Source organism: Arachis ipaensis, chromosome B1 (assembly GCF_059453495.1).
Source record: "Arachis ipaensis isolate K30076 ecotype BB chromosome B1, ASM5945349v1, whole genome shotgun sequence".
In the NCBI taxonomy this organism is placed as follows: domain Eukaryota; kingdom Viridiplantae; phylum Streptophyta; class Magnoliopsida; order Fabales; family Fabaceae; genus Arachis; species Arachis ipaensis.
Window position 1 is genome coordinate 65,030,725 of NC_142436.1, and position 11,847 is coordinate 65,042,571.

Here is an 11,847-nt window from a genome sequence, read left to right on the forward strand (position 1 = left end):
TCCATATGGGCAAGTGAATGAGATTTTCTCTTGGTCTCTCGGATCAACCACTATTTGGTTATATCCTGAATAACCATCGAGAAAACAGTAATATGCATGTCCTGCAAGTCTTTCCAGCATCTGATCCATGAAAGGAAGGGGGAAATGATCTTTTCTTGTAGCTTCATTGAGTTTTCTATAGTCTATGCACATCTGCCATCCTGTGACGGTCCTTGTAGGAATGAGTTCGTTCTTCTCATTGGGTACTACAGTGATTCCTCCTTTCTTGGGGACCACTTGGACAGGACTGACCCATGGGCTATCTGAGATCGGGTAGATCACCCCTCCCTGCCATAACTTCATGACTTCTTTCAGTACCACTTCCTTCATGACTGGATTCAGCCTCCTCTGGGGTTGAATGGATGGTTTGGCATCATCTTCCAATAGTATCTTATGCATGCATATGACCGAACTGATCCCCTTCAGGTCAGCGAGGGTCCATCCAATGGCATCCTTATGCTTTCGCAATACTTGGAGTAGTTCATCCTCTTGATCTTGGCTGAGGGCTGAGTTTATGATCACTGGGTAACTTTCATTCTCTCCTAAGTATGCATATTTGAGAGTGGGTGGCAGTGCTTTGAGTTCAAGTTTGGGTGCTTCTTTTCTTTCATTCTCCTCCTTTGGTGCACCCTGAACATGAATCTCCGCTGTTGCAGCTTCTTCGCTAGATGCTGATTCCTCTTCTGTTAACCCTTCAAGTTCTTCTTCAAAAATCTCTTGTACTGCATCTTCCAGTGAATCCAACCTCATACATTCTCTCAATGGTTCTTGTGGGTAGCTCATGGCCTTGAACACATTGAATGTCATTTTCTCATTGTGTAATCTTAGGGTAAGTTCACCTTTTTGGACATCAATGATAGCCCCAGCAGTGGCCAAGAATGGTCTTCCCAGGATGATGGAGGCCTTGGCTTCCTCCTTCATGTCTAACACTACAAAGTCTGCTGGGAAGATAAAATCTCCTACCTTCACCAGCAAGTCTTCTACTATGCCATGAGGAAACTTGAATGATCGGTCTGCCAGTTGTAGGGCCATTTTTGTTGGCTTGGCCTCCTCAATCCTCATTTTTCTCATCATAGCTACGGACATTAGATTTATGCTGGCTCCTAAGTCACATAGAGCCTTCTCCACTGTGATTTCCCCTATAATACAAGGGATCTGGAAGCTTCCAGGATCCTTCAATTTCTGGGGCAGTTTGTGCTGAATGATGGCACTACATTCTTCGGTTAGTATCACAGTCTCATTGCTCTTCCAGCTTCTCTTCTTGGTCATTAATTCCTTTAAAAACTTGGCATAGAGTGGCATTTGCTCTATTGCTTCAGCAAAGGGTATGTTAATTTGTAGTTTCTTGAAGATTTCCAAAAATCTTAAGAATTGGTTGTCAACTCCCTTCTTTTTCAATTGCTGAGGGTATAGAGCTTTTGGGACGTCTGGCTTCAGCATTTCTCCTTTTTGCTGTGAACTGGGAGTGAGAATTTGGACTTCATCTCGTTCCTCTTCCCTTTCATTCGAGTTCCTCTCTTGTGGTTTCTTGGGAGCTTCTTTCAACTCCTTCCCACTTCTGAGGGTGATAGCCTGACATTCCTCTCTTGGGTTTGGATCGGTGTTGTTGCACATGTTATGGCTAGGAATTTGCTTGAATAAGTAGCCAATCTGTGTTTCAAGTTTCTTGATGGCAACATCTTGATTCTGCATATTGGACCGCACTTCCTCTCGGAACATTTTACTGTCTTGAACTTCTTTGCATATACGTTTAAGTAGAGTCTCAATCCTTGAGAGTCTATCTTCGGATGATTATGAGTTGAGATTGGAGGGATGAGAAGGGCCATTTTGGCTTTGGTATGGATGTTGAGATGTGTTGTTAGGTGGGTGCTGATATGGTCTCTGTGTGGAATGTTGGTGAGCCGCATTGTTGTTGGGGTTGTGACGTCTCTGATCTTGGCCTTGATCTTGTTGACTTTTCCACCCAAAGTTTGGGTGGTTCCTCCAACCAGGATTATAAATTTTGGAGTATGGGTCATGGGTCTGCCTAGGTGAGTTTCCAATGTAGTTGGCTTGTTCCTAATCACCTTCTGCTTCTACATTCACTCCTTTTTGGGTTGCTGATGAGGTGGTGATTGCTGCTACTTGGTTCCTCTCCATCTTCTTGGTAAGATCAGCCAGCTGCTTGGTGATCATCTTGTTTTGGGCTAGCAGTGCATCCACGTTGTTTAGCTCCATCACTCCTCTAGTGTTGCCTCTTTCAGAAGCATAGAAGTAGTCATTCTCAGCTATAGTCTCAATGACATCTATGGCTTCTTCAATGGTCTTCTTCTTGTTCAGAGATCCCCCAGATGAGTGATCTACTGCCTTCTTTGATTCATAAGAAAGACCTTCATAAAAAATGTGTAACTACACCCATTCATTGAACATATCTGGTGGGCATCTTCTTGTCAAGTCCTTAAACCTCTCACATGCTTCATAGAGAGTTTCACCATCTTGTTGCTTGAAGGTTTGTACCTCAGCTCTCAACCTGTTGATTCTTTGAAGAGGATAGAATCTCGCCAAGAATTTGTTCACCACATCTTCCCAGGTTGTTAAACTCTCCTTCGGGAAGGATTCCAGCCATTTAGATGCTTTGTCCTTGAGTGAGAAGGGAAACAGAAGTAGTCTATAGGTGTCAGGATGAACACCATTAGACTTCACAGTATCGCATATCCTCAGGAATGTAGTGAGATGTTGATTGAGATCTTCTTGGACACTTCCTTCGAATGAACAGTTGTTCTGAATAAGGGTGATGAGCTGTGGCTTCAGTTCAAAATTATTGGCATGTATGGTTGGCTTTTGGATGCTACTTCCATAGTTTCCTGGGTTTGGATTTATGTAGGATCCCAGAACTCTTCTCTCTTGCCCAGCATGATGCGCTGGACCTTCTCTGCCATGGTTGTGAGCCTCTTCTTCATGATGGTTCTCCATATTCTCATCCATGTCTGGTTCAAAATACTCTTCCTCTTCCTCAGCACCAACAACTCTCTTTCCTCTTGCTTCCCTCCTTAATCTAAGGAAGGTCCTCTCAGGTTCAGAATCAAAAGAAGTTGAAGCCCCACTTCTTCTACCTGTCATACAACCAACAAGGCCAAAGAAAAAGGGAGATGGAGAGTATTCTTGTTAAAAATGCTGTTAGTGTGAGTAATGCAATATATCAAACAGTTAGTGGGTTAGTGAACTGAATTGTAACAAATAAGAGAACACCACAAACGGGTAGGGGTAACGGGAAGAAAATAACTGAAACTGAAAGTGAATTAATTAATAGAAATTAAATCAAACAAAAGAAAAATGCTGAATCTAGTTATCCACCAATTTAATCGTTGTTGATACAAAATCAATCCCCGGCAACAGCGCGATAAACTTGATGCACGGAAACTTGTCTCTCAACAAATTTCCCTCGGCAAGTATACCGAATTGTCGTCAAGTAAAAACTCACAATAGAGTGAGGTCGAATCCCATAGGGATTGATTGGTCAAGCAACTTTAATTGGAGGAATGTTCTAGTTGAGCTAAGCAGAATTTGATTGGAGAGTTGCAGGAAATTAACTGGCGGGAAAGTAAATGGCAGAAAGTGTAATTACTGGAAATAAAGAACTGAATGTAAATAACGGAAAGTAAATTGCAGAATCTTAAATGAGGAATGGGGAAGATGAACATAAAAATAAATAGCAGAAAGTAAAGAGGATGGGTAAGATCAGAAATGGGGGATTCATTGGGCTCAGGAGATGTTGTATTCTCTGGATCAAGTTCATTCTCATCTCTTCCTCAATCAATGCATTCATTGATCTCCTTGGCAATCTTAAGTGATTGGATTCCAATTCCTTGGTAATCCAATCTCTCAAATCTTGATCAATAGCCAATTCCTTGGTCTAATTGCTCATGAGAAGAGATGAAGTATGGTCACTAATTATACCACATGTATTCCCAAATCAAAGTATTGGTAGGATTATATGTCACCATATCCACCCAAACCCCAATTTGGTCCAACATGAGAAAGCATTTCTAGCATGATCTCTTCATTCCTCTTCCAAGGTCCGAAGAGATCCAAGTATGAATAGCTTCTTTTCCAAGATAACTACCCAATAGGATGAAGATTGAAAGCTTTCTAGTAAAATCAAGAGAAAATAAAGAAGAAGAATAATGAAAACTATTATTGATCCATCAAATTACAACAGAGCTCCCTAACCCAATGAAAGGGGTTTAGTTGTTCATAGCTCTGGGAATGGAAAGCGTAAGTGTAAAGTACATTATGAAAACTAAAACTAGAAGTTGCAAAGAAAGTAAAGTATACAGAGTGTAGTTCTCCAAAATGCCAAAAGCTCCCTTTACTAGTTCAAAACTACTCCTATATATACTACTCTTCTGATCTTCTAGTTGGCTCTTCAAGTCTTGGATAGGGGCCTTTGGATCTTAAGTTGAAGCAGTTGCAGTCTTTAGTGGGCTCAGCTTTGCTTGAAGAGAGAAAATGTGAGTTAGGCATGGACGTTAGTTAGGACGTTAGTGGTGTTAACATTAAGTGAAAATGTGGGTTCGAGAACGTTAGTGACGATCACCTTTTTCACTAACGTTCCTAACCCAAGATGGTCCACGTTAACTTCAACGTTAGTGGCACTAACGTGACCACTAACGTTGCCTCTTGGTCCTTCACAAACGTTATTTGCATTCACCCTTTCCAATAACGTTTGCTTGTTGCCTTTCCTTCCTACGTTAGAGTCCACGTTAGTGTAGCTAACGTGGGCATGCCTCAGCTTCGAGAGTGTTAGTGACACTTACCTTTGTCACTAACGCTCCAAACGCCCCTTCTCACGTTAGTGCCTCACGTTAATTGTATTAACGTGGCCACTAACGTGGTGGTCATTGCCATCTCCAACGTTAGTGACAAAGGTGAGTGCATAACGTTGGCTCATCATTTCTTTCCTCCACGTTAGCTTCCACGTTAATGTAGTTAACGTGGTAACTAACGTGGCTAATAGTGGCTTGGTCCAACGTTAGTGACAAAGGTGAGTGTCACTAACGTTGGCACTTCTTTGTTCCTTCCACGTTAGAGTTCACGTTAATGTAATTAACGTGACTCTTAACGTGGCTAAGTGTGCCCCTTTTTCCAACGTTAGTGGTATTCACTTTTACCACTAACGTTGGAGCTTTACTTCTCTTCCACGTTAGCTTCCACGTTAATGTAGTTAACGTGGCAACTAACGTGGGCTATGATGGCTCACGAAGGCGTTATTGGCGATCACTTTTCTCATTAACGTTGCAAGCTAGCTCCCATTCCACGTTAATGGTCACGTTAGTTAGACTAACGTGGCTATTAACGTGGCATCTTCCTTGCTTCCTTTATCCTGAAATCAAGCAAGTAAAGTGCATCAAAGCTAGGTTCTAACTCATGAGATCATGCATCATCCACTTTATCATTCAATTCATGCATAATTCCCATGAAATCATTCAAAATTCACAATGTTTGCTTGAATCAAGATGTAAGTGATTATCTACCCAAAAATTGCTTATTAACTAAGAAAATGCATGAAACTACCCTAAAACAGTAAAGAAAAGGTCAGTGAAACTGGCCAAAATGCCCTGGCATCAATAATCCCATAAATCCCTCACCTTTCTTAAAAGAAAAATGTTTTTATTTGCAAAAGAATAAGAAGTACATGAATTTCGAATTATATCTTGAAAATAATCTAATTATTTTGATGTGGTGACAATACTTTTTGTTTTCTGGATGAATACTTGAACAGTGCATATTTTTGATATTGTTGTTTATGAATGTTAAAACTGTTGGCTCTTGAAAGAATAATGAAAAAGGAGAAATGTTATTGATAATCTGAAAAATCATAAAATTGATTCTTGAAGCAAGAAAAAGTAGTGAATATAAAGCTTGCGGAAAAAAAAATTTTGGCGAAAAATAAAAGAAAAAAAGAAAGAAAAAGAAAAAGCAAGCAAAAAAAGCCAATAACCCTTTAAACCAAAAAGGCAAGGGTAAAAAGGATCCAAGGCTTTGAGCATTAATGGATAGGAGGGCCCACAGGAATAAAATCCTGGCCTAAGCGGCTAAATCAGGCTGTCCCTAACCATGTGCTTGTGGCATGAAGGTCCAAGTGAAGAGCTTGAGACTGAGTGGTTAAAGTCGTGGTCCAAAGCAAAAAGAGTGTGCTTAAGAGCTCGTGGCACCTCTAATTGGGGACTCTAACAAAGCTGAGTCACAATCTGAAAAGGTTCACCCAGTTATGTGTTTGTGGTATTTATGTATCCGGTGGTAATACTGGAAAACAAAGTGCTTAGGGTCACGGCCAAGACTCATAAAGTAACTGTGTTCAAGAATTAACACACTAAACTAGGAGAATTAATAACAATATCTGAATTCTGAGTTCCTATAGATGCCAATTATTCTGAACTTCAAAGGATAAAGTGAGATACCAAAACTGTTCAGAAGCAAAAAGGCTACAAGTCCCGCTCATCTAATTGGAACTGAGCTTCATTGATATTTGAAATTCATTATATAATCTCTTCTTTTTATCCTATTTTATTTTTAGTTGCTTGGGGACAAGCAACAATTTAAGTTTGGTGTTGTGATGAGCAGATAATTTATACCCTTTTTGACATTGTTTTTACATAGTCTTTAGTATGTTTTAGTCACTTTTTATTATATTTTTATTAGTTTTTATTCAAAAATCACATTTCTGGACTTTACTATGAGTTTGTGTGTTTTTCTATAATTTTAGGTAAATTCTGGTTGAAATTGAGAGACCTGAGCAAAAATCTGATTTAGAGGCTGAAAAAGAACTGCAGATGCTGTTGAATTCTGACCCTCCTGCACTCGAAATGGATTTTCTGGAACTACAGAAGCCCAATTGGCGCGTACTCAATTGCGTTGGAAAGTAGACATCCTGGGCTTTCCAGCAATATTTAATAGTCCATACTCGGCCTGAGATTTGGTAGCGCAAACTGGCATTTAAACGCCATCTCCTTACCCTTTTCTGGCGTTAAACGCCAGAACTGGCATAAAAGTTGGAGTTAAATGCCCAAACTGGCACAAAAGCTGGAGTTCAATGCCAGGAATAGCCTATGCACGTGAAAGCTTCAGTGCTCAGCCCAAACACACACCAAGTGGGCCCCATAAGTGGATTTCTGCACTATCTATCTTAGCTTACTCATTTTCTGTAAACCTAGATTACTAGTTGAGTATAAAAACTACTTTTAGAGATTTATTTTGTACCTCATGATATTTTACATCAGAATTTATATTTTCTACGGCATGAGTCTCTAAACTCCATGGTTAGGGGTGAGGAGCTCTGCTGTGTCTCGATGAATTAATGCAATTACTACTATTTTCCATTCAATCACGCTTGTCTCTATTCTAAGATATTCACTCGCACTTCAACCTGATGAATGTGATGATCCGTGACACTCATCATCATTCTCACCTATGAACGCGTGCCTGACAACCACCTCCGTTCTATCTGCAATAGGTTGAGTGCATATCTCTTAGGTTTCTAATCTAAGATTAGAACCTTCGTGGTATATGCTAGAATTATTGGCGGCCATTCCTGAGATCCAAAAAGTCTAAACCTTGTCTGTGGTATTCCGAGTAGGATCTGGGAAGGGATGACTGTGACGAGCTTCAAACTCGCGAGTGTTGGGCGTAGTGACAGACGCAAAAGGATCAATGGATCCTATTCCAACCTGAGTTAGAACCGACAGATGATTAGCCCTGCGGTGACAGCGCAGCCGGACCATTTTCACTGAGAGGATGGATGGTAGCCATTGACAACGGTGATCCACCAACATACAGCTTGCCACGAAAGGAGCTTTGCGTGCGTGAAAAAGAAGACAGTAAGAAAGCAGAGATCCCGAGGACAGAGCATCTCCAAAACCTCAACCTGTTCTCCATTACCGCATAACAAGTATTTATTTCATGTTCTTTTACTTTTTATAATTAAAACTAAGAATCATTACTGATATCCTGACTAAGAATTACAAGATAACCATAGCTTGCTTCAAGCCGACAATCTCCATGGGATCGACCCTTATTCACGTAAGGTATTACTTGTTCGACCCAGTGTACTTGCTGGTTAGTTGTGTGGAATTGCAAAAGTGTGATTGTAATTTCGTGCACCAGTACGCATGGATGACTTTGCGCCTCTAGCACAGTTCCAGCGTGGGGGCAGCACAACTTTCTATCCAAAATGCTATTTACGCCAATTTTCCTATCCACGCGTATGCGTCCTTGACGCGCACGCGTCATAGATGCGTATGCGTGGGTCGAATTATGCGCAGAGCACACCAGCCGCACGATTCTATCACAACTTTCTGTTCGTTGGATGGGGGAGCGAGATTGCTATCGACGCCCACACGTGGCCTGCGCGCACGCGTGGTTTGCCCCCTTTTTTTTATGTGTATGCAGAATGCAAAATGCAGAATGCAGGTGAATATGCAGAAATTGTGAACGAATACTACTAAAAATAAAATAAAATAAGATTAAGAATAGAAAGGAACGATTATACCATGGTAGGTTGTCTCCCACCTAGCACTTTTAGTTATTGTCCTTAAGTTGGACATTTGGTGAGCTCCGTGTCATGGTGGCTTGTGCTTGAACTCATCTTGAAACTTCCACCAATGCTTGGACTTCCAACATTCTCTATCAATTCCAGATACATTCCCCAAGCTTTGATGGAGTTCTTCACAAGCTTTGAGCTCCCAAAGTCGATCCTCATGTATGCTTGGATCCCAAATCTTGTTTTTGCACCCGTCTTCAAGTGGAACATGATGATTCCATCCGGGTGGTAAGCAATCTGAATTCTCACTAAGGCATCCAAACAGCTTCCTAGACCAATTCATTCGAGCTCTACACCAACCCTTGCATTTAGACTTTGAGCTCCCAACCACAACGAACCTAGGATTGTGTTTCCAACCACTAACCATATCCCTCTTACTCTTAAAGCCACAAAGAGCTCTAAGTTGACTATCTGTCTCAAGTAAACCATATTCATGTGGGAAAGTAAATGTCAAGGATAAGAATTTTACCCACTTGAATATTGTATTGGATTTTAATGGCTTTGGGGGAGAGGTCTCCAACAGCTTTTGGAAGGAGATTTCAAGCTCCATTCCCTTGTGCTCTCTGATGGGGTCGGTATTCTCTTGACAGTTTAGAAATTCTCAATTGAAGTCTCATTTTGAAGTATAGTTTCTAAACCAATCAGGAATCCTTCCATGCAAAAATTTTGTTTTTAGGTTGTCACAAGTAACAAACCCCAATGAAAATTTACCGGAGCATTTGGACTCCGGGTTATCTCCCTAGGAATCAATGGAGTGCATGTGTATTGGCTATGATGGGGTAAAAAAAAGGGTTTTTGTTTATGAGATAGCAAGAGAGTAAACTAAGCGAGTGAATAAAGAAAACAGAATAAAGAACTCTTGGCTAAGACCTGGGTACTTGAGATCACAATCCTAGTTAACAAACCGATTATTGACAATTATGAGAGGCCAACCCATTAAGTCTACTTCTCGAAGCCTTAAGTACGTAACATTTACTCCTAGACTGGAAGTATGTCAAACAGGTCTAATCAAATCCACCCATAAGTCCTAACCTCCCTACTAATCGGCTTAGTAGATGGTTAGCGTCAATGAGCTTCAAATTGATCACATAGGATTCTCAAATTACCAAATTCATTATATCCAAAAACTCAAGATCACTCAAGTTCCTTGGCCTAGGCCAAGAGTTGATAAAACTACTCAAGAACTAAAGAGAGCATTTCATCAAACACCTAGAGTGCAATAAAAATCAACATCATAAATTGCAAAGATACTAAAATCTACCAACATTAATTGCAAGAAAAGTGAGGTCACAACTCAATTCATCAATCAAAGAAACATCAACATCAAATTGTATTAAATGTAAACAAATCCAACATGAGTCATCATCACAAAAGAGAGCAAAATGAGGAATTGACATAAAAACTAAGAGGGTCAAGATGTAGAAATGAGAAATTATCAAAGAAACAAGATGAGATCTAATATTCAAACATGAAATTGAGATAATCTAACCTAATCCTAACCTAATTCTAGAGAGAAGAGGGAGCTTCTCTCTCTAGAAAACTAACTAAAGGCTCATGTTGGCTAAAAACTAATTGCTACCCCTTTGCTTGGACTTCAATTCTGCATGAAATACACTCAGAAACAAGTTGGATTTGGGCCTGGGCAGCTCAGAAATCGCCCCCAGCGTTTTGCCTTCAAGTGGGCCACGTGAGGGTATCGGCGTGTGCGCGCCATGTGTGCGTGCGCATCGATGGCAAATTCTCAATCCGCGCAGACGCGATATGTATGCGTGCGCGTCCTTTGGTGCATTCCCAATCCTTGTTTCTCCATGCATTCTCCCTTTGTGTATGCTTTTCTCCTCATTTCTTCCATCCAATACTTGCCTTATGGACCTGAAATCACTCATCAAACACATCAAGGCATCGAATGGAATTAAAGTGAATTAAAATCACCAATTTAGGGCCTAAAAGGCATGTTTTTACACTTAAGCTAAATTCAAAGGAGAATTACAAAATCATGCTATTTCATTGAATAAATGTGAGAAAAAGTGACAAAATCTCCCAAAATAAGCACAAGATAAATCAAGAAATCGGGGTTTATCAAATCTCCCCACACTTAAACTAAGCATGTCCTCATGCTAAAATCAAGAAGAAGCAAAAGGGTATTAATATTTATTCAATGCAACTACTAAATGCAATCTATCTACATGATGCAATGGCTTAGTCAAAATAAATCAACCTCCAAGAATATGCATATAAGCACCAGGGCCATGGTATTAGCAATCAAGCAAACCACAATTAGATTGAATCATGGAAAGAGTTCATAAACTTTCAAGAAAAGATGATCACGGGTGGAAACATGTAATTGAGCGATCGAACCCTCGTCGGATGTGTATCCGCTCTAAGCACTCAAGTGTATGGGGTTGATTCACTCAATTCTCCTCTAATCATGCTTTCCAAGATTTATTTTTCATCTAACAATCAACACTTACTTTATGCATGCATACAAATATCATGAGGTCTTTCCCACAGGTTGTAACGGGGCTAGGGTCAAGATAGGGTGCATGTGGTTAAGTGAGCTAGAAATTCGAATCTTTGATTTACTTAAACTTTCCACCTAACCTATGACGACCTATACAATTTTGAGCAAACCTAACTACCCATTCTTCACTTTTCTCACACACTCATCTATTCTTTTTTGATCGCCACACCTATGCATTGACTCTTATTGAATTTCACTTTGGGGCATTTTGTCCCCTTTTTATTGCTATTCTTTTTCTTTCTTTTCTGTATATATATATATATATATATATATATATATATATATATATATATATATATATATATATATATATAAACTAAAATATATACACTAGAACATCAATGCACATGGTTTACACATGATTAATACATGAGTATGTACCCAATTCCCAATATTTTCAACAAAGATAAAAATTAAACTTCTATCTCTACTTAATGTTCCCAACTCTCCCAAAATCAATTGACAAACACTCTCACTAGCCTAAGCTAATCAAAGATCCAAATTAAGGGATATTTATTGTTTTTCACTTAGGCTTGTAATGTGCTACAATTAAGAACAAGTGGGTTAAGCGTAGGCTCAAAATCGGCTAACAATGGAAGATAAAAGGGTAAGCTATTTTGGGTAAGTGAGCTAATTGAACAATGGCCTCAATCATACAAATGCATGTATACACAAAATAATGGACATATAGAATTAAACAAATTAAGGA

The 11,847-nt window shown here is 39.8% G+C and overlaps 1 non-coding gene across 1 annotated transcript; it reads left to right on the top strand.

Annotated features, from left to right (window-relative positions):
- The first annotated feature begins 2,443 nt into the window (after positions 1–2,443).
- LOC148576863 (small nucleolar RNA R71) lies at positions 2,444–2,550 on the top strand. The gene has a single exon (XR_015903057.1). It is a non-coding gene; the product is annotated as a small nucleolar RNA R71 (small nucleolar RNA).
- The last annotated feature ends 9,297 nt before the right edge of the window (positions 2,551–11,847 follow it).